At 39.4% G+C, this 25,268-nt stretch overlaps 1 protein-coding gene across 2 annotated transcripts in view; it reads left to right on the forward strand.

Moving 5' to 3' along the window:
* Positions 1-870: 870 nt before the first annotated feature.
* The window catches only part of PRKN (parkin RBR E3 ubiquitin protein ligase), a 919,793-nt gene continuing 895,395 nt past the window's right edge, over positions 871-25,268 (forward strand). Inside the window, exon 1 of one of the 2 annotated variants that reach the window (XM_025384066.1) lies at positions 871-1,016. The gene's annotated coding sequence lies outside the window, so the exon portion shown is untranslated. Of the gene's footprint in view, positions 1,017-10,136; positions 10,237-25,268 lie in introns of those variants that run through there. The other variant, XM_025384067.1, reaches the window with a different exon arrangement.

Here is a 25,268-nt window from a genome sequence, read left to right on the forward strand (position 1 = left end):
CTATCTCAGCACTTAGGAGAACATGTTTAATATTTAATTCCAGGAATGCTCTTTCTACCAGAAGCTATGTGAGCATTTAACTGGCTCAGACTAGCATTATGTTCATTTTTAGAGATATCCTATCCCTTTTGTGATTATCCTGAAAAGTTGTCAATGTCTTTGCCAAGAAACTTGCAGCTCCTTCTTATGTTATTTCCATGCTAGTAAGTTTGTATTTTCCTTCTCCTGGACTGTTAGGGCCAAACTGGTAAATTTCAAGGCAGTTTGCGAAGAGGAAATTGATATTAATGATTTAAATACAGTACTTTCATTTTTTAAGAATTAATTTTCCATTTGAAAAATGGATCTGCTTTAGCTTGAAAATCTATGGCATTAATATTGTCATAATATTAGGAACTCAATGGAGAAATGTACATGAGGCAATTAACTTTTGGTGATAAAAATTACTAAAAAAAATCATTGTCTCTTAATTTGACATTTAACATGGACGTTTGAATATATCATTTGAAAAATCAAACTTAAGGAATAAATTATAATGTTTTAAATCAAAGAATTTAAATTCTATTAAGAAGGAAAAAATTATGATATTTTGTGTTGGATTTATTTGTATTTGCACAAAATGATTAACTCACTAAGAAGCCAGTCAAGAGTGGAAAAATGACTTGCTCGTCAGTTTAAGAAACCTATTCAATGAAGTCTTAGTACACAAGATATCTTATATTAAAGCAAACAACTTTACCTGACCTGCTGCAGGTGAGGTGAGACAGAAGGCAGTGTGTACAATCCCTGCATGCAAAATGGGAGGGAATGACAGTCGGTCTATGGACTGAGGACAAAGTGAAGGAGTCTTGGATTCTTCCTCTGGTGTGCAATTGTCGTGCTCAGGACATAGCAGGTGAATAAAAATATTCATACAGCGCAAGTCAGATAAGATGAAATGAAACTTTCTCTATTTTTCAACTTTCTCACAAGCCCACTCTCAGAAAGAAGGAAAAAAATCATACTCTTACTTCCAGGTAGGTCATTCTGTTTCAATTTAGGGACTTAAATATGCAGTCACATTCAAGGTTCTTCCTTTCCCTTTCTCCTGCCCTTGATGATCCCACGGCTATTGAAATTGGGAGGGTCACCTTGCTTTCTTGCTGCCACAGCAGAGGCAGCTGGCTCTCTGCCCTCCAGGCAAGGTACCTGGTCCTTGGATGCTCTCTCCTTCCTCTATCATGGGCGATATGGGATGAATTGTGTTCTTCAAAAAAATCTTTTTTTTTTTTTTTTTTTGAGACAGTGTCTCGCTCTGTTGGCCCAGGCTAGTATCTTGGCTCACTGCAACCTCTGCCTCCCAGGTTCAAGTAATTCTCCTGCCTCAGCCTCCTAAGTGGCTGGGATTATAGGCACCTGCCACTATGCCTGGCTAATTTTTGTATTTTCGGTAGAGACGGGTTTTCATCATGTTGGCCATTATCTTGAACTGCTGAGCTCAAGTGATCCACCTGCCTCGGTCTCCCAAAGTGCTGGGTTTACAGGCATGAGCCACTGTGCCTGGCCGAAAAAAATCTATTTTGAAGCACCTGGGAATGTGACCTTATTTGGAGAGATCAGGTCTTTACAATGGTAATCAAGTGAAAGTGTGGTCATTAGGCTGGGCCTTAATCCAATATGACAAGTGTCCTTAGAAAAAGGGGGAAAAAAAAGAGAGACAGACAAACACAGAGGCAGGACGACGTGCAGATGCAAGGAGAAGTTGGATATCTACAGGGAAGGAGAGGGCCCTGGAGCAGGTCCTTCTCTCCCAGCCCTCAGAAGGAACCAATCCTGCCGATGCCTTGATTTCAGGGTCTGGCCTCCAGAGCTGTGAGACAGTGCATTTCTGTTGTTTAAACCCCTAGTTTGTGGTACTTGATTACTGCTATCCTAGGAAACCCATGCTGTAGGAAACTACACTTTGGCCATATTCTACGTCCTAAGTTGTAGTAAAACCCAACGGGCAACAACAAATCTCTTCATCTAACATGGCCTTAAAGTGAAAAAAAGACTTCACAATGGTACTACTGATGTGAGCTTCGAGAGCCCGTTTTGATCAAATGACAACCAGCATCATGTTTCTTTGTCATCAAGGGGCATCAGCCCTCCTCAGCAGCCGAACATAGGTATCTGCAAATGGCAGGAATCCTTGGCATGATAAATGTATCCAATGTTTATAAATGGTGTCGTGGTAGAAAAATGTGAGTGTTTCACCATGTCCATGTGTCTGGGCTTGGTTTAATGGGTCCTCTGCTCAGGGGCTCATGAAGCTACAATAAGGGGTTGGTGGGGGCCTCGGTGGGGGCTCTGTGTTCTCTTTGGAGAAGTTCACTTTCTTGCAGCTGTAGAACTTACGATGACTTGCTTCTTCAAGCCTAGCAAGAGCATGAAGTCTCTGTCACTTCGTGTCTCTGAACTTGAGACCCCGTTTCATGGAGCTCACTTACACACTTCTTTTTAGCAGTTCAGGCCCACCAGGGATAATCTCCCTTTTGCTGAACAAGCCGGCTGATTACAGACTTTACGTATATCTGAAAAACCCCCTCTCCTTGGCCCTATAGTGTCATCTAATCACAGGGGTGGTCTTCTTCTTATTCACAGATGCAGCTCACACAAGGTGGATACAGAAATCAGGAGTGAGAAACAGAAGAGCTACCTTAGACCCCTGCCTACTACCAGCAGCCAAACCCAGAATAGATATTTTTTCCTCTGGTTGGCTACATTTAAAATGAGGATGAGGATAGGATGTAGGCAGAAGAGTGGCTCTGGACCACCTGCTTTGGTATAGAGCCCACTTCCACGCAGGGAGGGAAACCGTAAGAGTCAGGCATATTCAGTGCTTCCGTCAGTGGGGCGTAAGTTCAGATGAATATTTTAGCTCTTGAGCATGATTCAAATCATGAACACGATTCGGGGATAAGACAGAACCTGAGGCATTTGGCCTGGGAAATGCGTAAGGAAAATTGCGGACCATGGAGCCCCAAGACCACCCCAAACATGGTGAAATGTGGAATCCAGGTTCCATCCGCTGCTGGGTTAGTCATGCCTCGGATGTGACCAGCCTTTGAAATGATTGGCGTAGGTTGCCCCCACTTAGCTGCGAATTCTGCATTAGGCTTTTCTCTTTCACTTTTCATAATCAAAGGTAATTTCCCCACATTCCATCCCTTCACAAATTTCTATTTGTGATAACTAGTTATTTGTTATCAATGTATCCCCCCCAGTTAATCCTTTTGATTTAAATAGAGGTCTTCCATGGTAAATACTATGAATCACAAAAGAATGATGAAAATGATGGGAATTCTATTAAAATAACCCTTAAGTCCAACCTTTTTCTTATGCTCAGTGACAGTCCTGCTTGCATATGTGGTACTTGCATTCCAGAATATAACAGATAATACGAACTACCTGATTATGACTTACCAGAAACAAAACATAGTATCTTTTAATTTTTTTGTAAATGTATTCCATTAGCAAAAACAATACATTCTTCTTAAAAATAAATAATTTCATTATGTCCAGTTTTTTTTTGCAGGGGAGCAAGGTCTCTCTCTGTTGCCCAGGCTGGAGTACAGTGGCATGATCCTGGCTCACTGTAGCCTGGACCTCCCAGACTCAAGAGATCCTCCCACCTCAGCCTCCTGAGTATCTGGGGCCACAGGCATGTGCCACCATGCCCAGCTAATTTTTATATTTTTTTGTAGAGATAGAGTTTTGCCATGTTGTCCAGGCTGACTCTGAACTCCTGGGCTCAAGCAATCCTCCTGCCTCAGGCTCCCAAACTGCTGAGATTACAGGCGAGAACCCCCATGCCTGGCAATGTGCAGTGAATTTTTATAGGGAGACATCATGTCTTTTCTCAAAAGAGAGGTGAGTGCGTGGCTCCCAACTGTTCATATAAGTAACTGTGTGTAAAACAAGCTTGTAGCCAGAAAGGGTAACACATGGGTCAGAAAGAAGTTACAACTAACAGTGACAAAATGAAGATGACAACATCATCCACAAAGACATCGACAGAAAAGTAGAAAAAAAAAATCCATTCTATTGTAAGTAAAGCATTTACTGTCATTATCTTTTCTGTCCAAAAAAAAAAAAAAAAAAAAGGAAAGTTTATCAGGAATTAAATGAGTATTTTACCTGCAAATAATTTCCCAGGTGTCTTTTTAAAATTATCAAAGTAATGTGTGCTTAGACATTTTAAAATTTCAGAAACATTCAAATTCCTCTCTTCCATCACTTAATCCCATTCTTCAGAATTAATCACAATTTGCTATGTGTACCCAGTAAGTTAATGCATATGCAAAATGATATACAACATACAATCAAATGGGCTAATAATAATAGTACATGCTATTCTGCAACTTGCTGATTTTATCTAAAAAATAGACTGCCTTCTTTTCCGTGTACTTCTAGAGTTATACCAAATGTTTACCAATTGTGTATATGAATGGCAGCCAGCCCAGTACTGATGGCTGTTTAGATTGTTGCCATGGTTTTTACTGTGGTTGCAAAGGACATCCATGTACATGTGTTTTTGGGGACATATGTGAGAATTTCTACATGTACATCTAAGACATTGATAAATTCTGCCAAAATAGCTTAATAGTGTATCCCTTTATTCTCACTAGCTGTTTATCATAAGCACTTTTATTTGTATACTTTCTAATATGGATTTTAGCAGATGTGATTCTCTCTATTGTTTCCATTTTTATCACTTTGGTTGAACATCTGGGAGAGTGTAGATTTTATTTTTTTTAATATACTCTTCTTTTATGGAAGTCCATGTCTGTTTGAAGGTTGTAATATGGACAGGATCTTTGTTGTAAAATGTTTAAGAGGTTTCGTTATGTTGCCGCCATAATAAATTTTAGAACATCCATTAATTCTGCCTTTGACCTTGATTACTCACGCAGTGCTTTTGTCCATGCGTTGCTCTAGACCAGGGTCTCCAACCCCCATGGCCCCAGAACCTGTCCGTGGCCTGTGAGGACCTGGGCTGCACAGCGGGGGGTGAGCATGGGCAGATGAGCATGACTGCTTGAGCTCCTGTCCCATCAGCAGTGGCAGTAGATTCTCACAGGAATGCGAACCCTTTTGTGAACTGCGCGTGTGAAGGATCTAGGCTGTGCGCTTCTTACGAGAATCTTACTAATGCATGATGATCTGAGGTGGACAAGTTTCATCCACAAACCACCGCCCACCCCCACTGCCCCCATCTGTGGCAATATTGTCTACCACAAAACCACTCCCTGGTGCCAGAAAGATTCAGGACTGCTGCTGTAGACTGCATAACTGGGTTTTAGGATTCTACAGAGTCACTGTTTTGGACATTGTGCTTATTCACTTTAGAGACCTTCTCAAAACTGTAATGAGCTACAAAATTTTAATTTATTTGCTATGTTATTTGACTGCAATTCTTCTCTTTAAATCATATTGGTAATCTATATTTATACAATAGCTTTCTCATATTCAAAAGCAAAGTTTTCTTTTTTGTAAGCAACTTTGGATTTTGCTTTCATTTCCCCCTCCTTTCTTAGGTCAGTTTGTAAGCTATGTGTAGGATATAGCAGGTTAGATAGCTGAATTCATGACAGATAGCATGAAATACGTACAGTTTTTCATCCTAAAAATTTTTAGTAATACCACATTTCTTATTTTCTTATTTTTTTAAAATTTTACTTTACGTTCTGGGACACATGTGCTGAACGTGCAGGTTTGATACGTAGGTATACATGTGCCATGGTGGTTTGCTGCATCCGTCAACTCATCATTTACATTAGGTATTTCTCCAAATGCTATCCCTCCCCTATCCCCTCAACCCCCGCCAGGCCCCAGTGTGTGATGTTCCCCTCCCTGTGTCCACGTGTTCTCATAGTTCAGTTCCCACCTATGAGTGAGAACATATGGGGTTTGGTTTTCTGTCCTTGTGAAAGTTTGCTCAGAATGATGATTTCCAGCTGCATCCATGTCCCTGCAAAGGACATGAACTCATCCTTTTTATACACCATGGAATACTATGCTGAGTTGTATTTCATGGCATGGATGTAGTGTTTTTTTCTGTTCCTGTGTTGGTTTGCTGAGAATGATGGTTCCTAGCTTCATCCATATCCCTGCAAAGGACATGATCTCATTGTTTTTATGGCTGCATAGTATTCCATGGTGTATTTGTACAATATTCTCTTTATCCAGTCTATCATTCATGGACATTTGGGTTGGTTCCAAGTCTTTGCTATTGTAAACAGTGCTGCAATAAACATGTGCATGAGCCTTTATAGTAGAATGATTTATAATCCTTTGGATTTAATCCCAGTAATGGGATTTCTGGGTCAAATGGTAGTTCTGGGTCAAATGGCCACACTGTCTTCCACAGTGCTCAAACTAAGTCATACTCCCACCAACAGTGTAACAGCATTCCTGTTTCTCCACATCCACACCAGCATCTGTCATTTCCTGACTTTTTAGTGATCACCATTTTAACTGGCATGAGATGGTATCTCATTGTGGTTTTGATTTGCATTTCTCCAGTGACCAGTGATGATGAGCTTTTTCTCATGTTTGTTGGCAACATAAATATCTTCTTTTGAGAAGTGTCTGTTTGTATCTTTTGCCTACTTTTTGATGGGGTTGTTTTTTTCTTGTAAATTTGTTTAAGTTCCTTATTGATTGTGGCTATTAGACCTTTGTCAGATGAATAGATTACCAAATTTTTCTCCCATTCTGTAGGTTGCCTGTTCACTCTGATGATAGTCTTTTTTGCTGAGCAGAAGCCCCATAGTTTAATGAGATCCCATATGTCAATTTTGGCTTTTTTTGCCATTGCTTTTGGTGTTTTAGTCATGAAGTCTTTGCCCATGTCTATGTCCTGAGTGTTACTGCCTAGGTTTTCTTCTAGGGTTTTCATGGATTTAGGATTTATGTTTAATCCATCTTGGGGGGTTAATTTTTGTATAAGGTGTAAGGAAATGGTCCAGTTTCAGCTTTCTGCATATGGCTAGCCAGTTTTGCCAGCACTGTTTATTAAATAGGGAATCCTTTCCCATTGCTTGTTTTTGTCAGGTTTGTTTAAGATCAGATGGTTGTAGGTGTGTGGTGTTTATTCTGAGTCCTCTGTTCTGTTCCGTTGGTCTATATATCTGTTTTGGTACCAGTACCACGCTGTTTTGGTTTCTGTAGCCTTGTAGTATAATTTGAAGTCAGATAGTGTAATGCCTCCAGATTTGTTCTTTTTCTTAGGATTGTCTTGGTTATATGGGTTCTTTTTTGTTTTCAGATGAAATTTAAAGTAGCTTTTTTCCTAATTCTGTGAAGAAAGTCAATGGTAGCTTGATGAGAATAACATTGAATCCATAAATTACTTTGGGCAGTATGGCCATTTTCACTGTTTTTATTCTTCCTATCGATGAGCATGGATTTTTTTTCCATCAGCTTAAGGAATTTTGGGGCTGAAACGATGGAGTTGTCTGAATTTGCAATCATGTCATCTGCAGAGACAATTTGACTTTTTCTCTTCCCATTTAAATACCCTTTATTTTTTTCTCTTGCTTGATTGCCCTGGCCAGAACTTCCAAATACTCTGTTGAATATGAGTGGTGAGAGAGGGCATCCTTATCTTGTGCTGTTTTCAAAGGGAATGCTTCCAGCTTTTGCCCATTCAGTAGGATATTGGCTGCGGAGTTGTCATAAATAGCTCTTATTATTTTGAGATATGTTCCATCAATGCCTAGTTTATTGAGAGTTTTCAGCATGAAGGGTGTTGAATTTTATCGAAGGCATTTTCTGCATCTATTGAGATAATCATGTGGTTTCTGTCATTGGTTCTGTTTATGTGATGGATTTCGTTTATTGATTTGCATATGTTGAATCAGCCTTGCATCCCAGGGATGAAGCTGATGTGATCATGGTGGGAAAGCTTTTTGATGTGCTGCTGGATTTGGTTTGCTAGTATTTTATTGAGAATTTTCACATCGATGTTCTTCAGGGATATTGGCCTGAAATTTTCTTTTTTTGTTGTATCTCTGCCAGGTTTTGGAATCAGGATGATGATGGCCTCATAAAATGGGTTAGGGAAGACTACCTCTTTTTCTATCGTTTGAAATAGTTTCAGAAGGAATGGTACCAGCTCCTCTTTGTACCTTTGGTAGAATTCAACTGTGAATCTGTCTGGTTCTGGGCTTTTTTTGGTTGGTAGGCTATTAATTACTGCCTCAATTTCAGAACTTGTTATTGGTCTATTCCGGGATTCAACTTCTTCCTGGTTTAGTCTTGGCAGAGTGTATGTATCCAGGAATTTATCCATTTCTTCTAGATTGTCTGTGTGTTTTTCTTTCTTTTTTTTTTCTTTTCATAGAGGTGTTTATAGTATTCTCTGATGGTAGTTTGTATTTCTGTGGGATCAGTGGTGATATCCCCTTTATCATTTTTTATTGTGTCTATTTGATTCTTCTCTCTTTTCTTTTTTATTAGTCTTTCTATCTATTTTGTTAATCTTTATTTTATTTTATTTTATTTTTTTTAAAAATAAAAAAGAAAAACAGCTCCTGCATTCATTGATTTTTTTTTTTGGAAGGGTCTTTCATGTCTCTGTCTCCTTCAGTTCTGCTCTGATCTTAGTTTTTGTTTTGTTTTGTTTTCTTCTAGCTTTTTTTTTTTTTTTTTTTTTTTTTGGACGGAGTCTCACTCTGTAGCCCAGGCTGGAGTGCAGTGGTACAATCTCTGCTGTCTGTAACCTCCACCTCACGGGTCCCAGTTCAAGCAGTTCTCCTCCCTCAGCCTCCCGAGTAGCTGGGATTACAGGCACATGCTACCATGCCCAGCTAATTTTTGTATTTTTAGTAGAGACAGGGTTTCACCATATTGGCCAGGGTGGTCTTGAACTCCTGGCCTCAAGTGATCCGCCCACCTCAACCTCCCAAAGTGCTGGGATTACAGGAGTGAGCCACCACGCCCGGCCTTCTTTTAGCTTTTGAATTTGTCTACTCTTGCGTCTTTAATTCTTTTAATGGTGATGTTACGGTGTCAATTTTAGATCTTTCCCTCTTTCTGATGTGGGCATTTAGTACTATAAATTTCCCTCTTAACACTGCTTTAGCTGTGTCCCAGTGATTCTGGTACATTGTCTCTGTTCTAGTTGGTTTCAAAGAACTTTGTATTTCTACCTTAATTTCATAATTTACCCAGTAGTCATTGAGGAGCAGTTTGTTCAGTTTCCAGAAACTGCATCAACTAATGTGCAAAATAACCAGCTACCATCATGAATGCAGGATCAAATTCACACATAACAGTATTAACCTTAAATGTAAATGGGTTAAATGCCCCCCAGTCAAAAGACACAGACTGGCAAATTGGATAAAGAGTCAATACCCATCAGTGTGCTGTATTCAGGAGACCCTTCTCACGTGCAAAGACACACATAGGCTCAAAATAAACAGTTGGAGGAATATTTACCAAGCAAATGGAATGCAAAAAAAGGAGGGTTTGCAATCCTAGTCTCTGATAAAACAGACATTAAACCAACAAGATAAAAAAAGACAAAGAAGGGCATTATTACATAATGGTAAAAGGATCAATGCAACAAGAAGAGCTAACTATCCTAAATATATATGCACCCACTACAGCTGCACCCACATTCGTAAAACAAGTTCTTAGAGGCCCACAAAGAGACGTATACTCCTACACAATAATAGTGGGGAGATTTTACTGCCCCACTGTCAGTATTAGACGGATCAATGAGACAGAAACTTAATAAGGTTATTCAGGACTTGAACTCAGCTCTGGACCAAGTGGTCCTAATAGACATCTATATAACTCTCCACCCCGAATCAACAGAATATACATTCTTCTCAGCACCACTTAGCACTTGTTCTAAAATTGACCACATAATTGGAAGTAAAACACTCCTGAGCAAATGCAAAAGAACAGAAATTATAACAAACAGTCTCTCAGACCACAAGGCAATCAAATTAGAACTCAGGATTAAGACACAGGATCCTTCCCCTTCCTCCCTTCCTCCCTTTCTCTCTCTCTTTCTTTCTCTCTCTCTCTCTCTTTCTTTCTTTCCCTCTCTCTTCTTTCTCTCTGTCTGTTTGTTTTCTTAATGGAGTCTTACTCTGTCACCCAGGCTAGAGTGCAATGGTGCAATCTTGGCTCACTGCAACCTCAGCCTCCCAGGTTCAAGTGATTCTCCTGCCTCAGCCTCCCAAGTAGCTGGGATTACAGGCTCCTGCCACCACCCCTGGTTAATTTTTTGTACTTTTAGTAGAGTCAGGGTTTCATCATGTTGGCCAGGCTGATCTTGAACTCCTGACCTCAAGTGATCCACCCATCTCAGCATCCCAAAGTCCTGAGATTATAGCCATGAGCCACCTCACCTGGCCCACATTTCTTATTTTCAATAGGTACTTTCCATTTAGTGACTGAATATGAAGATATTTTAGGAGATTCAAACCTTTAAAAATAAGTAAATAAATAAAACTATTTATCACAGATATCTGTACAACCCTTCTCCAGATTCCCTAACTGTTAACACTTTGCCACATTTGCTTTATCTTTCTTTGTCTCCCTCACTCACGCCTTCCCCTCCTTTCTTTCTTCCGTCTCTCAAGAGGCTAACCATAATTGCAGATAGCCTGACATTTTGGTCCTAAACACTTCAGTCTATATCTGCAAAGGCAAACGACATTTTTCTGCATAGCCACTGTAATGTGTGATGAAAATTTCAAATAATTTAACATCAATACAATGATATTTCTTTTGTAGTCCATATTCAAATATCCTCCTAATTGTTCCCAAATTGTCCTTTATAGCCTTTTTAAAGCCTTTATTTATTTATTTTTATAGCAGTTTTAGGTTCACAGCATAGAGAGGAAAGTATTTCCTATCTACTCCCTGCCCAAACGTGCCCATACCCTCTCTATTATCAACATCCCCCACCAGAGTGATGCAGTTTTTGCAACTGATAAACCTAAATTGACACATTTTAATCACTTCACATTTATAGTTTACATCAGGGTGTTCACTCTTGGTGTATACTTTATGGGTTTGGACAAATGTATAATGATATTTATCCATCAGCATAGTATCACCCAGAGTGTTTTCACTGCCTTACATATTCTCTGTGCTGTCTCTATTCATCCCTCCATCATCCCTCAGTCCCTGGCAACTACTGCTATTTTCAATGTCTCTATAGTGTTGCCTTTTTCAGAATGTCGTATAATACAACATGTGGCCTTTTCAAATTGGAATCATACAATATGTAGCCTTTTCAAGTTGGTTCATTTCACTTGGTTATATGCACTTAAGGTTCCTCCATGTCATTTCCTGGCTTGATAGTTCATTTATTTTTAGTGCTCAATAATATTCCATTGTCCGGTATGATAGTTTATCCATGCACCTAATGAAGAACGTGTTGGTTGCATACAATTTTGGCAATCCTGAAGAAAGCTGCTGTAAACATCTGTGTGCAGGCTTTTGTGTGGACATGATTTTCGTTTTCAGCTCCTTTGGGTAAATAGTCCAGGTATTACTGCATTGTATGGTCATAGTATGTTTAGTTTTGTAAGAAACCACCAGATTTCCAAAGTGGCTATACCATTTTGTATTCGCAGTAGCAGTGAATGAGAGTTCTGTTATTCCATGTCCTCACCAGTGCTTGGTGTTGTCTTTGTTCTGGGATTTATTCTAATAGGTGTGTAGTGGTATCTTGTTGTGTTAATTGGCATCTCCCTGAGGACATAAGATGTGGAGCATACTTATTTGCCATCTCTATATCTTCTTTGGTGAGATATCTGTTAAAGTCTTTGGCCCTTTTTTAATGTTTGTTTATTTATTTACTGATGAATTTTAAAGCTTCTTTGTATGCTTTGGATAATTTTTTAAATTGTTTTGACCAAATTGTTTTAATCAGATATACAGATCACATTCAGTTATCATGTGTCTTTATTTTGCTTTATTATAGAACAGTCTTCTGACACACACCTTATTTGCACCTTCAAAAATTTGAAATGTAAGGGCCAGTTGTTTGCAGGATCATCCTGCCAACTTGATGTTTTATTGTCTCCTCATGTTAAATTTGGGTTAAACTTTGTTGTCATTAATGCTGAACCCTTTGTAACTGACAATACCCGTGTGATCCTTAGTTACAGTGATGCCTGCCAAATCACCCGTTGCAGAAATAACCCTCCTCTTATGAAATTATTAGGAAATCTGTTGGCAGATACTTTGAAACTGTAAATATCCCTGTTCCCACCAATCTTTGATCCATTTGCTGTAGCTTCTACTGGTGATCCTTGAGTGAATTAATTATTATATCAGTGCCTTCAAATATATGATTGCCTGATGCTGACACTTCTTGCCATATTTATTCTGTTATTCTTTATAGAAGAACTCTTTCTTACTCCTCACACGTATACTTTTTTAGTCTTGTCATATATTCATGGATTTTTTTCTTTAATGTATTATAATCTGTTATCAATCTATTATTTTCCCAAACTTGGCCAGTGGGATCTCATTTGTCATAGAACATACAGTATTGGATGAATAAACTATGATTTATCCACATGTGAGGTCACTGCATGGTTGTGAAAAAGAATAAGGAAATGTCTATATACTACTATGGAATTAACTGTAGGATAAATTAAGTGAAAAAAGAATTTTAGTGAAAAATTATCTATCAATTATCTAAGAAACGTGCTTAAATACACACACACACACACACACACACACACCAGTTTCTGTTAAAGAGGTAAAACAGAAATCTAAAAACAAACAAAAAGATAGTGAATATATTAAATACACAAAGTAGAAATGAGACATCTTTGACAGTTTTATGTTTTTAAAGTTTGACTTTAGAAACTTGAAAATATTTTCCATAATTATAAAACTATAATTTAAACAGAATTAAATATTTTAGATAGAAAATTCTAAGAATCAAAAATAAAGTCAAACAAATGAATGCAAGTATCTTTAGTTGTAATCATAGCCACATTATTCCAAATGACTTTAGAATACAGCAATTTGACTATACATCTTTAATGAGGTACATCCCAAGACAAAAAGAACTATAAGCAGAAAGACTTAAACTATGATTAGTAATCAATTTAATGGTATCATTCACATTGTGTATATAATGTAGTCTTAAAAAATGAATAATTACATGACATCTAATCATTTCATTTTCATGATTTTGAACAAGAGAAAAGTAGATTAAGATGGAAGACAAAGGAGATTATTTAAAACCCTGCTACTCCTCAATTTGACTGGGAAATATCAGATTGAATTCATGATGTATTTTATCTTTAAAAACGAACAAAACATACCTATTGTCACTGAAAAAGCTGTCAAACCTTTATGAATCCAGTAGCAACGAGTATCTCTAACCATCCACATAGTCATCTTAAAAGACCATTTTTATTTGTCAGGATGAATTATTACAGGCCTAGAACAAAAAGTGTTCAAAGCAGACTGGAGTCTCTTGTCATACAAGATGGCAAGGAAGCTACCAAAGACTCTGGTGCCTCTGCCACAGGTCAGGAACCCATTCTAAGATGTTCCAGTTAGCTACAGATAGCCACCAATCAGAACAATAAGTTCAGTCGATGGACATCATTAATATGTGTATGTCTATAATTTTTGTGTGTTTTTTGAGATGGATTTTCACTCTTGTTACCCCGGCTGGAGTGCAATGGTGTGGTCTTGGCCCACTGCAACCTCCGCTTCCGAGGTTCACGTGGTTCTTCTGCCTCAGCCTCCCAAGTAGCTGGGATTGCAGGCATCCACCACCACACCAGGCTAATTTTTGTATTTTTAGTAGAGACGGAGTTTCACCATGTTGGTCAGGTGGGTCTTGAACTCCTGATCTCAGGTGATCCACCCACCTTGGCCTCTCAAAGTGCTGGGATTACAGGCATGAACCACCACACCTGGCCTTTTCTATAATTTCTTTATAATGCTTTTAAAAATTGCATTTTTATTCATTGCCAGAGTCAACTTATTTTGAAAATGTATAAACCAAGAAAAGAATAGAGCATTTATTCTGCCTTCCTATTCAAAATTTATCACTGCATAACAAAATAGTTATTGAGGAAAAATTTATCTTGATAGAAATGTATTTTACCTAATAGTTGGGGAAGAAGTGATCATATTAAAAGATCACTGTGTTACAATTTTAGCGTATCTTGCGTAAAGAATTAGCAGCTTCAAACATCAAGAAATGAGACACCCAAATGTATTCAGACTCAAGCATAGCCAGATAGTGCTTCCTGCTGAAAGAACACAGCAGCACCCTTACAGGAATCCCAGCAAAACATATAATTCCTTACAGGAATCCCAACAAAACATATTACAGGAATCCCAGCAAAACATATTAATTCCTTACAGGAATTCCAGCAAAACATATTAATTCCTTACAGGAATCCCAGCAAAACATATTACAGGAATCCCAGCAAAACATATTAATTCCTTACAGGAATCCCAGCAAAACCTATTAAGCCTAATCCTAGTCAAGCCTGTAGAAACAAATATAAATTTTTAAGAAATAAGGACAATGTAGAAGCTTGTTCAGTAATACCACCCGTATGCAATTGGCAAAATTCAGATTGTGAAAAATTCTACAATGGATTAACCATTTTTCTTTAATTGTAAAGACAGGAAGAGAGATGGATGAGGAAACTTATACAATAATAGCGACTTAAGGGAAAATGTTCTGAAATTAGAGCGTGTTGATGGCCGTACAACCTTGCAAATATTCTAAACACTGCTGAATTATATACTTTGAAAGGGAGAACTACAATATGTTAATTATGTCTTAATAAAACAACATTAAATGCCAGGCACACTAGCTCACACCTGTAATCCCAACACTTTGGAAGGCTGAGGCAGCAGATCACTTGAACCCAGGAGTTTGAGACCAGCCTGGGCAACATGGCAAAACCCTGTCTGTACGGCATACACAAAAAATTAGCTGGGTGTGGTGGCATGTTCCTGTTGTCCCAGCTACTGGGGAGGCTGAGGTGAGGAGTCATCTGAGTCCAGGGAGCCGAGACTGCAGTGAGCCCTGATCATGCCTGCACTCCACCCTGAGTGACAGAGGGAGACCCTGTCTCACAAAAAAAAAAATAAATGAAAATTTAAAAATTAAAAGGAGATATAAAATATGTTCCTTCCAGTCCCAAAATGTGGACCTTGTTTGGATCTCAATTCAGACAGATTTGGAAACAATTAAAATTATGAACACATAAATATTTGATGTCATTAAATGCTTATTTGTAATTTTTCAGATCCTCTAGTGGTATTCTAGTTACATTTCATAGGAAAATTCCTCCTTCATAGAGATACATATTGATCATTTTTGTTGAGTAAATAATATGATATCTGAGCTTTGTCTCAAAATAATACAGGAAGGGAAAGTGGGTAGCGATATTGGTAATATCAATTATCAATGATAATTGATTCTGATAAAACAAGGTTGGACTAAAGTTGATAAGTGTTGAATAAGGTGATGAAGAGATACATGGGTCTCATTATTCTGCAACTTCTAGATAGGTGTGGAATTTCCCCTCAATGAACAGTATTTTTTTTAAATTCATAAGTACATTTTGTTCCCTTTATTTCAACTCCAACATCATGAAGCTCCTTCTCACCTTCTTCTGCCACTGTGAAAAACTTGATTTCCAAAAACATCAGTAAGTTTAGTAATTTTTCATCTTAACATAAATACAAATAGTTTCCAAATTCCTACACCTATATCATACCAGTAATCAACTTAGTAAATGAAGTACAAAATTTCTTTTGGATTCTTGTATTTGTACTAAAGGATATACAGAACACTACGTCCAAAAGTTACTTGAACTCCTTTTATTTATGTACTGACATTATTAGGTCAATATGTTTCTAGTAATTTTCCGTTTTAGGGCTTGCTTTTTTCCTCCTTTTTATTTAATAAGTATTGTTTTGATTGTTTGAAACATTTCCATGCCTCACACCTGAAACTGCAGATAAAGGCACATTAGGGAAACATGGCTCCCACTGGATCCCTTTAACCCATTTCCCTACCCTCTCATAGGCAACCATTTTCATTAACTTCAATTTTATCCTTTCTTCGTTTCCTTTTACAAAAACACCTACTTTTGTATGTTCTTAATTTCCTTTGCTTCTGACATAGAAAGTCCCTTACTATTTTCTATTTTCTGCTTTGTTTTCTTTCTAGTCACAGATTGTACTTGTCTTCTGTGGTCAGACATTTCACTTGTTTCTGAACATTTTCTTTTTTCTTCTTTCTTTTCCTTTTTTTTTTTTTTTTTTTTTTTTTTTTGAGACAGATCTCACTCTGCACCCAGGCTGGAGTGCAGTGACCTGATCTAGGCTCATTGCAACCTCCGCCTCCTGGCTCAAGCAAGTCTCCTGCCTCAGCCTCCCAGCCTGTAGCTGGGAATACAGGCACACACCACCACACCCAACTAATTTTTGTATTTTTAGTAGAGACTAGGTTTTGCCATGTGTGCCACGCTGGTCTTGAACCCCTGGCCTCAGGTGATCTGCCCACCTCAGCCTCCCAAAGTGCTGGGATTACAGGCGTGAGCCACGGTGCCCGGCTGATAATTTTCTATTGTAAATAATCCCGCAGTTAACACCTTGTGCAGATGTTGTTTTGTGATCGCAGAGGTATATGATTGTGAGTGTTAATTGCCACCGTTGGAATTTCGGGAGCGTGGTGTAAAGTCGCATATGCTTCTGTCGGGTAGTCCTGACCTCCTGGACGTGCCTGAGTTTCCGGGTCAGCTTCATCAAGAGGGTGTGTTGTCAAGCTCTCAAACCCTGACCCCTGTAATTCTATACAGTGTATTCCATGGCTTTTAAAACATGAATTTAACTCTGTCAAATAAAATGTATATATTTTAAAGTGTTCATCATATTTGCCACAACTTGTAATAAAATAATATTTAAAGAAGTGATACTTGAGGCATTTCTTGCAATGTTGACAATATAAATGACAATTTTAAAGTGGATTTAATGGTCATAGCTTTGGTGATCCGATATCCTTTGTATTTAAGAAAGAGGGAGGACAGAGAAGTGAAATCCTGCGCTATTTGCTCAAACAGCATTGTCCTCTGCTCTTCAAAACTAAATTGCTTACTGCAGTTGCTGGCATGTAGCAAAATCGAATGATTCCTGAGCTGCTTCCCCCCACCTCCTAAGAGCCCCTCTGGTGCAGGGTCCTCCTGAGCAGCAGAAAGGGCCCAGGCCTGTAGTGGGAGGGAAATGGAGGTGACAAGGCCTAGGCCTGCGCTGGCCAATTAGTGTGTGGCTAATTGACCTTTCACAATAATTGTATTGCTCGGCCTTTGGGAACCAGAGAAGGGGCCTTTCTGTATCTTTACACAGCATAATATTTTTGATTATAATGAAAACTAGTAGTGAGAAATGTGAAATAAATTCAAAGGCTAAATCACAAAGTATTCATCTTTTAGAAGTCCCCCTTTTTTAAATGAAGGATCAGTCTGAAAGGATAGTTTCTGTTCTCATCCAATTAATATAAATTGGCATTTAGTATTCATTGGAAACTATGGAGGGTAACTGGAATTCAAGAGAAAAAATATCAACGGGAACAATTCCCTTTTTGGTTATTCTGACTCACTGTGAAAATCTCTAGGCTCATCTTGTCTTGAAATACATTGCATTGTTAGCAGTGACCAAAGAAAATAGTTCTTAGCCATTACATTAAAAAACACCTTTAAATAATACCTTTTTTTGTTTGTTTGTTTTTGTTTTTGTTTTTGAGATGGAGTCTCGCTCTGTGGCCTAGGCTGGAGTGGAGTGGTGCTATCTCAGTTCACTGCAATGTCCACATCCTGGGTTTGAGAGATTCTCCTCCCTCAGCCTCTCAAGTAGCTGGGATTACAGGCTTGCACCTCCACGTCCAGCTAATTTTTTTGTGTGTATTTTTAGTAGTCATGGGTTTCTCTACATTGGCCAGGCTGGTCTCAAACTCCTGACCTCAAGTGATCTGCCCTCCTTGGCCTCCCAAAGTGCTGGCAGCACAGATGTGAGCCACTGCATCCGGCCTAACTTATTAAATGATTGCCACTTTGTCTTTCCTTGGCATAGAAAATACATTATTAAAAACTGTGATGGGCTTCCAACCACATCTGCTTAATGCCAGGTGCAGTGGCTCCGGCCTGGAATCCCAGTGTTTGGGAGTCCAAGGCAGGAGGATCATTTATGCCTAGAAATTTGAGACCAGCCTGGGCAACATAAGTGAGATCCCACCTCTCCAAAAAAAAAAAACCTACAAAATTAGCCAGGTGTAGTGGCATGTGCCTGTAGTCTCAGCAACTCAGGAGCCTACCATGAGAGGATCACTTGAGTCTGGGAGTTCGAGGCTGCAGCGAACCTTGATCGTGCCACTGCACTCCAGCCTGGGCAACAGAGTGAGACACTGCCTTAAAAAAAAACAAAGAAAAATCTGTTTGTTAGAAGTTATCTTCAGAAGAAGCAACAAATAGAAAGAATGCCAAGATCGTTCAGCCCAAAAAAAGGAAAATTTAAGGTGTTACTAAAAGTGTTTCTTCAAAGTTATTTAAGAAAGCACTCAAAGTAAAAATGTTTTTAACATTAAAATCTGATAACACTATTGACTTTTAAATTAGTCTTTTTATCTGATCATTCTTGGCTGATCGTATTCCTTTTCTAGATAAAAAATGTAGGCTATTAAAAATCCAAATAAAAATCAGAGATTTTCAGTCTTTAAAATGTCAAGTTATTACACATTAGAAAGGATGACAGCCTTCCACTGAAATGATCTTTTTCCCATAAGTTATTGGGGTATAGATGGTATTTGTTTATGTAAGTTATTTAGTGGTGATTTGTGAGATCCTGGTCTACCCAACATTCAAGCAGTATATACTGCACCATATATGTTGTATTTTATCTCTCACTCCCCTCCCACCCTTTCCCATAAGTCCCCAAAGTCCACTGTATCATTCTTACGCCTTTATGTCCTCATAGCTTAGCTCTCATGTATCAGTAAGAACATACAATGTTTGGTTTTCCATTCCTGAGTTACTTCACTTAGAATAATAGTCTCTAATCCATCCAGGTTGCTGTGAATGCCATTAATTCATTCCTTTTTATGGCCAAGTAGTATTCCATCGTATTTATATACCAGAGTTTCTTTATCCACTCATTGACTGGTGGACATTTGGGTTGGTTCCACGATTTTTCAATTGTGAATTATGCTGCTATAAACTTGTGTGTGCAAGTATCTTTTCCATATAATGACTTCTTTTCCTCTGGGTAGATACCCAGTAGTGGGATTGCTGGATCAAATGGTAGTTCTACTTTTAGTTCTCTAAGGAATCTCCACACTGTTTTCCATAGTGGCTGTACTAGTTTACATTCCCACCAGTAGTGTAGAAGTGTTCCCTGATCACCGCATCTGTGCCAACATGTACTGTTTTTGATTTTTTTTATTGCCATTCTTGCAGGAGTAAGGCAGTATCACATTGTGGTTTTGATTTGCCTTTCCCTGATCACTCGTGATTTTGAACATTATTTCATATGTTTGTTGGCTATACACTGAAATGATTTTAAGCATTTTGTATGAAGAAGTAGAGTTTAGCAGATTTAGAAGGAATTGAAAATGAACGAATAATACTGAAGATATTGAAGACAGCCCAACCTACTTTACAGACCACAGACAGTGGTACAGTAAGTGTACCAAGGAGTATAGACTGATCACTATGCTTATAAAAGTACACTGGCTGGGCACTTCTGCCAACACGTCCACTTATATCATGAGCACAGAGAGGTGGACAGTCCAATGTGGGATGTTTGAAATAGAGCATCGGGCTCAGAGCCAGAAAACTGAGGCTACAGGCCTGGCTCTTTCATTTCCCAATTATGCATCTTACCTGACTTGGATAAATTACTAACGCCATCTGAAATGTGTCCTCACTTCTAGGTATGTGCTTTATAGCAGACACAGGGGAGTGTGTTTTATGAACAGGTCACTACAGTAGGTTCTACAGAAACAGTTGCAGTATTTTCTCTTAAAGACAGTATTGTCTGGTAACAGAGAGCAACACATACAAAGAAACTATAGTACAATGTGATAAGTGCTGTCTTCCTTGGGGTAACAGGATCTCCAGAGGTACAGACTTTACCTTGAGCCAGCACCAGCATCTGGAGTCTGCGAGGTGTGTTAACCGCTCACCTATACCATCTTCTTTTCGCTTTCCATACTCTCACTGATTCCTCTACAACCCACTTGTTCTTACTTTCATTCTTTTTTTTTTTCTTTTTTTCCTTTTTAAAATCACACTGGACTCATATTTACTTTGCTACCTCCTGTCCAGCCCAGTCTCAGATCCTGTCTTCTCACATTTTTAACATTTCAGATGTCTGGCTCTTCTCTGAATCATTCCTTCGTACCTGGGGTGGTTCCATTGCAGCATCCACACGCTGGTCTTCACCATGGGCCCCTGTAGACTTGTCCTAGTCTGTCTGCCTCATCCAAGTCTCCACTTCCTCTCAGCAGAGTGAACGAAGACCAGCAGAGGAGTCGATGACCTGGGTTCCTATCCTGGCTTCACACTGTGGAGCTGGGTGTTGTTGAACCCATCGTGAACTTCTCTGTGGCTCCCCTTTGTCTTCTGTAAAGTTGAATCAACAGCAACCACAATAAGTAATCTGAAAACAGCTTTATCGGTGCCAGCCACAGTTCTCATGGATTTACACACTAATTCTAGCTCTATTTACACACTCACTTTATGGATGTTGTCTTGTATTCTTTGTCCTGCTATAACAAAATACCTGAGACTGGGTAATTTATAAAAACTAGACATTTACTTTTTACAGTTCTGAAAGCTGGGAAATCCAAGGTCAAGGTGCTGACATTCAGTGTCTGGTGAGGGCCTTCATGTTGTGTCTTCACTTGCTGGAAGAGGGGAAGAGCTAAAAGGGCAAAAAAGACAGAAGGCCAAACACTTGCACTGCTTTACAAGGGCGCTAATCCCATTCAAGAGGCTCCACCCCTTCATGCAATCACATTGACGGTTAAGTTGCAACAAATAAATTTTGAGGACACATTCAGACATAGCAGATGGTGATAGTTACTCCCTCATAGGAGTATGAGAATAATAAACAATTTCAATATATGGCTGAGTATATCATATATGTTTTTTATTACTAACATAATTATTTCCATAACTCCTGAAAGCAATGTATAAATAATGTAGTATTGTTAACAACTTTAGAATCATTATTAATAATTTTAGAGACCATCTGTATAACTCTTTATTAAGGGCTTGGAAGAATCTGAAATATTTGGATCTTAACTATGTGCCGTTGAAGGAACTTCTTTTTAGAAAAAGAAAAATACATCAGTTTTTTTGTGTATTGTTGGATAATGTCCAACCAGATGAGGTTGATCATTATTTGGCCAAAAAAAAAAAAAAAAAAAAACCCCATGGATGTTTTGTTAATACTGGTATGTTTCTGTGTCAAGGATCCTGCAGACAGAGAGCCCAAGATACTGATCCCTCAGTCTCCCATGGGTGTCAACAGCTGTGCTTGATAGTGTAAGACCAAACCTGGTTACAGAAATACCTACTTGGTTTGTCTACACTAAAGAATTTGTTACTGCCTTACTTGTTGGATTAATATATTGTTATAAAGAAAGAAAGAACCGTATTAAGCATTTTCTCTTTGACAGGTAATATTTTATTTATTGGAGAAACAAAGATAAATAAGACATTGTTTCTGCTCTGGGGTAGCTTAAAACCATATTGGAGCACTCTGATGTCTTCCCACCGAAAATCTCTTTCTCCCATATCTGAGGAATTGTTTTGTATACTAGGAGAGCTAAATAGTATTTGGGGCTTTTGCGTGGCTGTGCAACTGGACTGTATCCAATGTATTGTCCATGGAATGTGGCTTTGAACTGAACCAGCATGGTGTGTGAGTACGCCATCTGTCAAAGGCACCGCTTCTGGGACCAGCAAGATTTTCTATGAGAGTCAAAGATTAAGCAATTAATGATCTCAGAAACAGGGATGGCAACTGAGGGAAATGTGTCCTATTAGGATCACTGTAACTACTGAAATCTGTTTGAGGACTTTCATTTCCCCTTTGCAGCTCTACCCTAAGCATTAGGAAAATCTGGATTTGAAATCTTTTAGATTTCATCAACATTTGTCACATTTCAGCCATCCCTGAAAATTCACTCAGGTTCTTCTTGTGTTTCATGGCATCTGGCTATATGATGATATAGGATTTTTTTTTTTTTTTGGTATCAATTTTTAGTTCACAGAAAGCTGGAATGCTACCAGTAGGACTGTCACGTTGATAGCTCCTGCTCATTCTGCCTTCTCTGTATATTTTCCAAACAGAATTGTGTAAGTGAGCAGCTAAACAGAATTCTGAGGCCTTATGTATGTACAAGATTAGGGAGCCATCCTCTTTAGTTTTCTAAAACTCATAAATGGTAACAATACTACCAACGATGTATCATTGCGGATCGGGATCTGAGCTCTTTACATTTCCTCGAATCTTCAAAACAGCCTTCAAAGTTGATATATATTGTCAATGGCAGAAAGCTGGAGAAGGAAGAATCGTTTGCCAAAATTCATACAGCTAATAAATTATGTAGAGCTTGAGTCCATTTGACTTGACATAGAAAAGTCCATTTGACTTGACATAGAAAAGGACATAGAATTTGAGTCCAAATTCTATGTTCTTTCTTGTTCTGCTGATTCCCTCTGTGGCACTTTGGACACTGAGCTCATGACTGTTTATATTCATTCATTCATTCACTCCTTCATTCTTTCTTACTTCCCTTCAGTCATTCACTTTTTCAAACTTTTTAAATTCATAAATATGTTTCTACATCTCCTGGCTTCAAAGCACTGTGTGATAAATATTAGTATGACCAAGTTGCTGGTCTCAAGTATTTCTAAAATAAGTTGGAAGATAAGACTCAGACACACACACACACACACACACACACGCTCATACTGTCCAAGCTCTAACCACTGCAATAAGAAGGGCACAGTAAGCAAAGATTTTTAGATTCAGATGAGGGAGAAAGGTCTTACTTTTCTCTGGGAGGATCACAGGAAGTACCTGAGTCCTGAACATGGAAAGGAAGGGACACAATGTGGATAGAAACCTCAGGATAGGCTAGGGTGCTAATTCTCCACTCTTCCTTCTGTGGCAAAGCTCAGGTCCTTGAGCATACTCAGATCCTGATGCCGGTTTCTTTGAAATGACTTAGGCTAGAGGCTGTGTGTAGCTAGAGGAGTGCTACCTGACATGGAGCTGATCATAGACAGTGATACCTTGTCCAAGTAGAATGGAAAATCGAGGACTGTCTGCCATTATTGCTCAAAAGTCAAGCACAAATCTCAGTGCCATAAAAGCATGCCATCTTTCTCATGTGCCTGCAGGTCAGTGGGGGTGCCCATGGCCTCAGGCTGGCTTCAGCTACAGGTCCCTGCTTTATACTGTGACTGTGGCTGTACTTGGTCACCTCTGTGGGTTGGACTCAGGTGTGGGCCATGTGTGAACAGGTGGAAGCTTTCTCGGAGGTTCTGTTTTTTGGGACGGAGTCACGCTCCATGCAGTGCAGTGCAGTGGCGGGATCTCGGGTTACTGCAACCTTTGCCTCCTGGGTTTAAGTGATTCTCCTGCTTCAGCCTCCTGAGTAGCTGGGATTACAGGCACACGCCACCATGACCAGCTAATTTTTGTGTTTTTAGTAGAGGTGGGGTTTCACCATGTTGGCCAGGCTGGCCTTGAACTCCTGACCTCAAGTGATCCACCCGCCTCTGCCTCCCAAAGTGCTTGGATTACAGGTGTGAGCTACTGTGCCCAGCAGGGATGTTCTTTTGATGGACCTTAGCAGCCGGACAAACACAAAGCCCTGGTTCCAATTACATCTGCTAATGTCCCTTTGGCCAAAGACATTCAAGTGGCTGGGCACAATCACTGGGAGGAAGTGGGGAGCATGATGTATGCACACTAATGTACGGGCGTGCATAATTTTGAAGAATAGTTTAATCTGCCACACATATAATATAGGAGGGGTAAGGAAGATAAAAAATCAAATCTAGATCATGATCTAGAAAGGAAAAATGTACAAACACACTCGAAGAACATGGGAGATGTTACAGTCCATTTTACAAGTAATACTGAGACACTTTAGAAAGATTATGTAGCACACACACACCCAGAATTCTTGTACATATTGGACTGGAGTATGGTGATATCGGATGTAAAGGGAGTAATCGTGAGGAAGGCCTAAAATGGGGAGGTGAATATTGAGATATAAAGGAGTTGAAGATGTGAAGGGTAATTCTGAGACAGAATTGCTAACTGTTGGTGCCTTGCCGATATCAAAGATTAGGTAGGTGAAATTCAAGATAGTGATTCTCTTGCAGCCCATTACAAAACATGGGAGGATAATGAGACTTGTAGGTGGGAGGGGAAGGCTCGAAGTGGGTGATGTGGGGGATGGTTTTTCCTGACAGAACCAGGGAAATCATGCAGGGGAGGACTTCAGGTCAGAGAATGATGAACAGTGGCCCCTGCTGAGTAGGAACAGTCCTGGGGAGAGGCTGGGAGCTCTGAGAATGGGGATGGGGAGGGGCACAGGGCCTGGGGATGAGATGGAGCCCCAGGGTGTGAGAGTAGAGAAGAGGTCTGAATGGGATTTAAGGACAAAGAGTGTCCTGGTGCCGAACTGGATGGAGGAGGCAGACTCCAGCCGTTGTATTTGTGGTCAGGTTGTTGGTGAGTGCTGGGCATCACTGTTCGAGGGACATTGATGGTGAAGGCAATAGAAGAGCTTGAGAAAGCAGCAGGGGAGGGCATCATTTATTGCTGTTAGTTATGGATGCATTTCATTTGAGTGTCCTGGGAGCATTCCTAAAATGAGAATGGCAAGAGGTATTTGAAAGGCATTGATTCATTTTAATTTTTATTTTATTTTGTTTTATATATTTTGAGATGGAGTCTTGCTCTGTTGCCCAGGCTGGAGTGCAGTGGCATGATCTCGGCTCGCTGCAACCTCCGCCTCCCAGGCTCAAGCAATTATGTTGCTTCAGCCTCCTAAGTAGCTGGGATTACAGGCCCATGCTACCAGAGCTGGCTAATTTTTTTGTATTTTTGGTAGAGACGAGGTTTCACCATGTTTCCCTGGCTGGTCACAAACTCCTGGCCTCAAGTGATCCGCCCACCTCAGCCTCCTGAAGTGC

The sequence above is a fragment of the Theropithecus gelada genome, chromosome 4, assembly GCF_003255815.1.
Source record: "Theropithecus gelada isolate Dixy chromosome 4, Tgel_1.0, whole genome shotgun sequence".
Taxonomy (NCBI): Eukaryota; Metazoa; Chordata; class Mammalia; order Primates; family Cercopithecidae; genus Theropithecus; species Theropithecus gelada.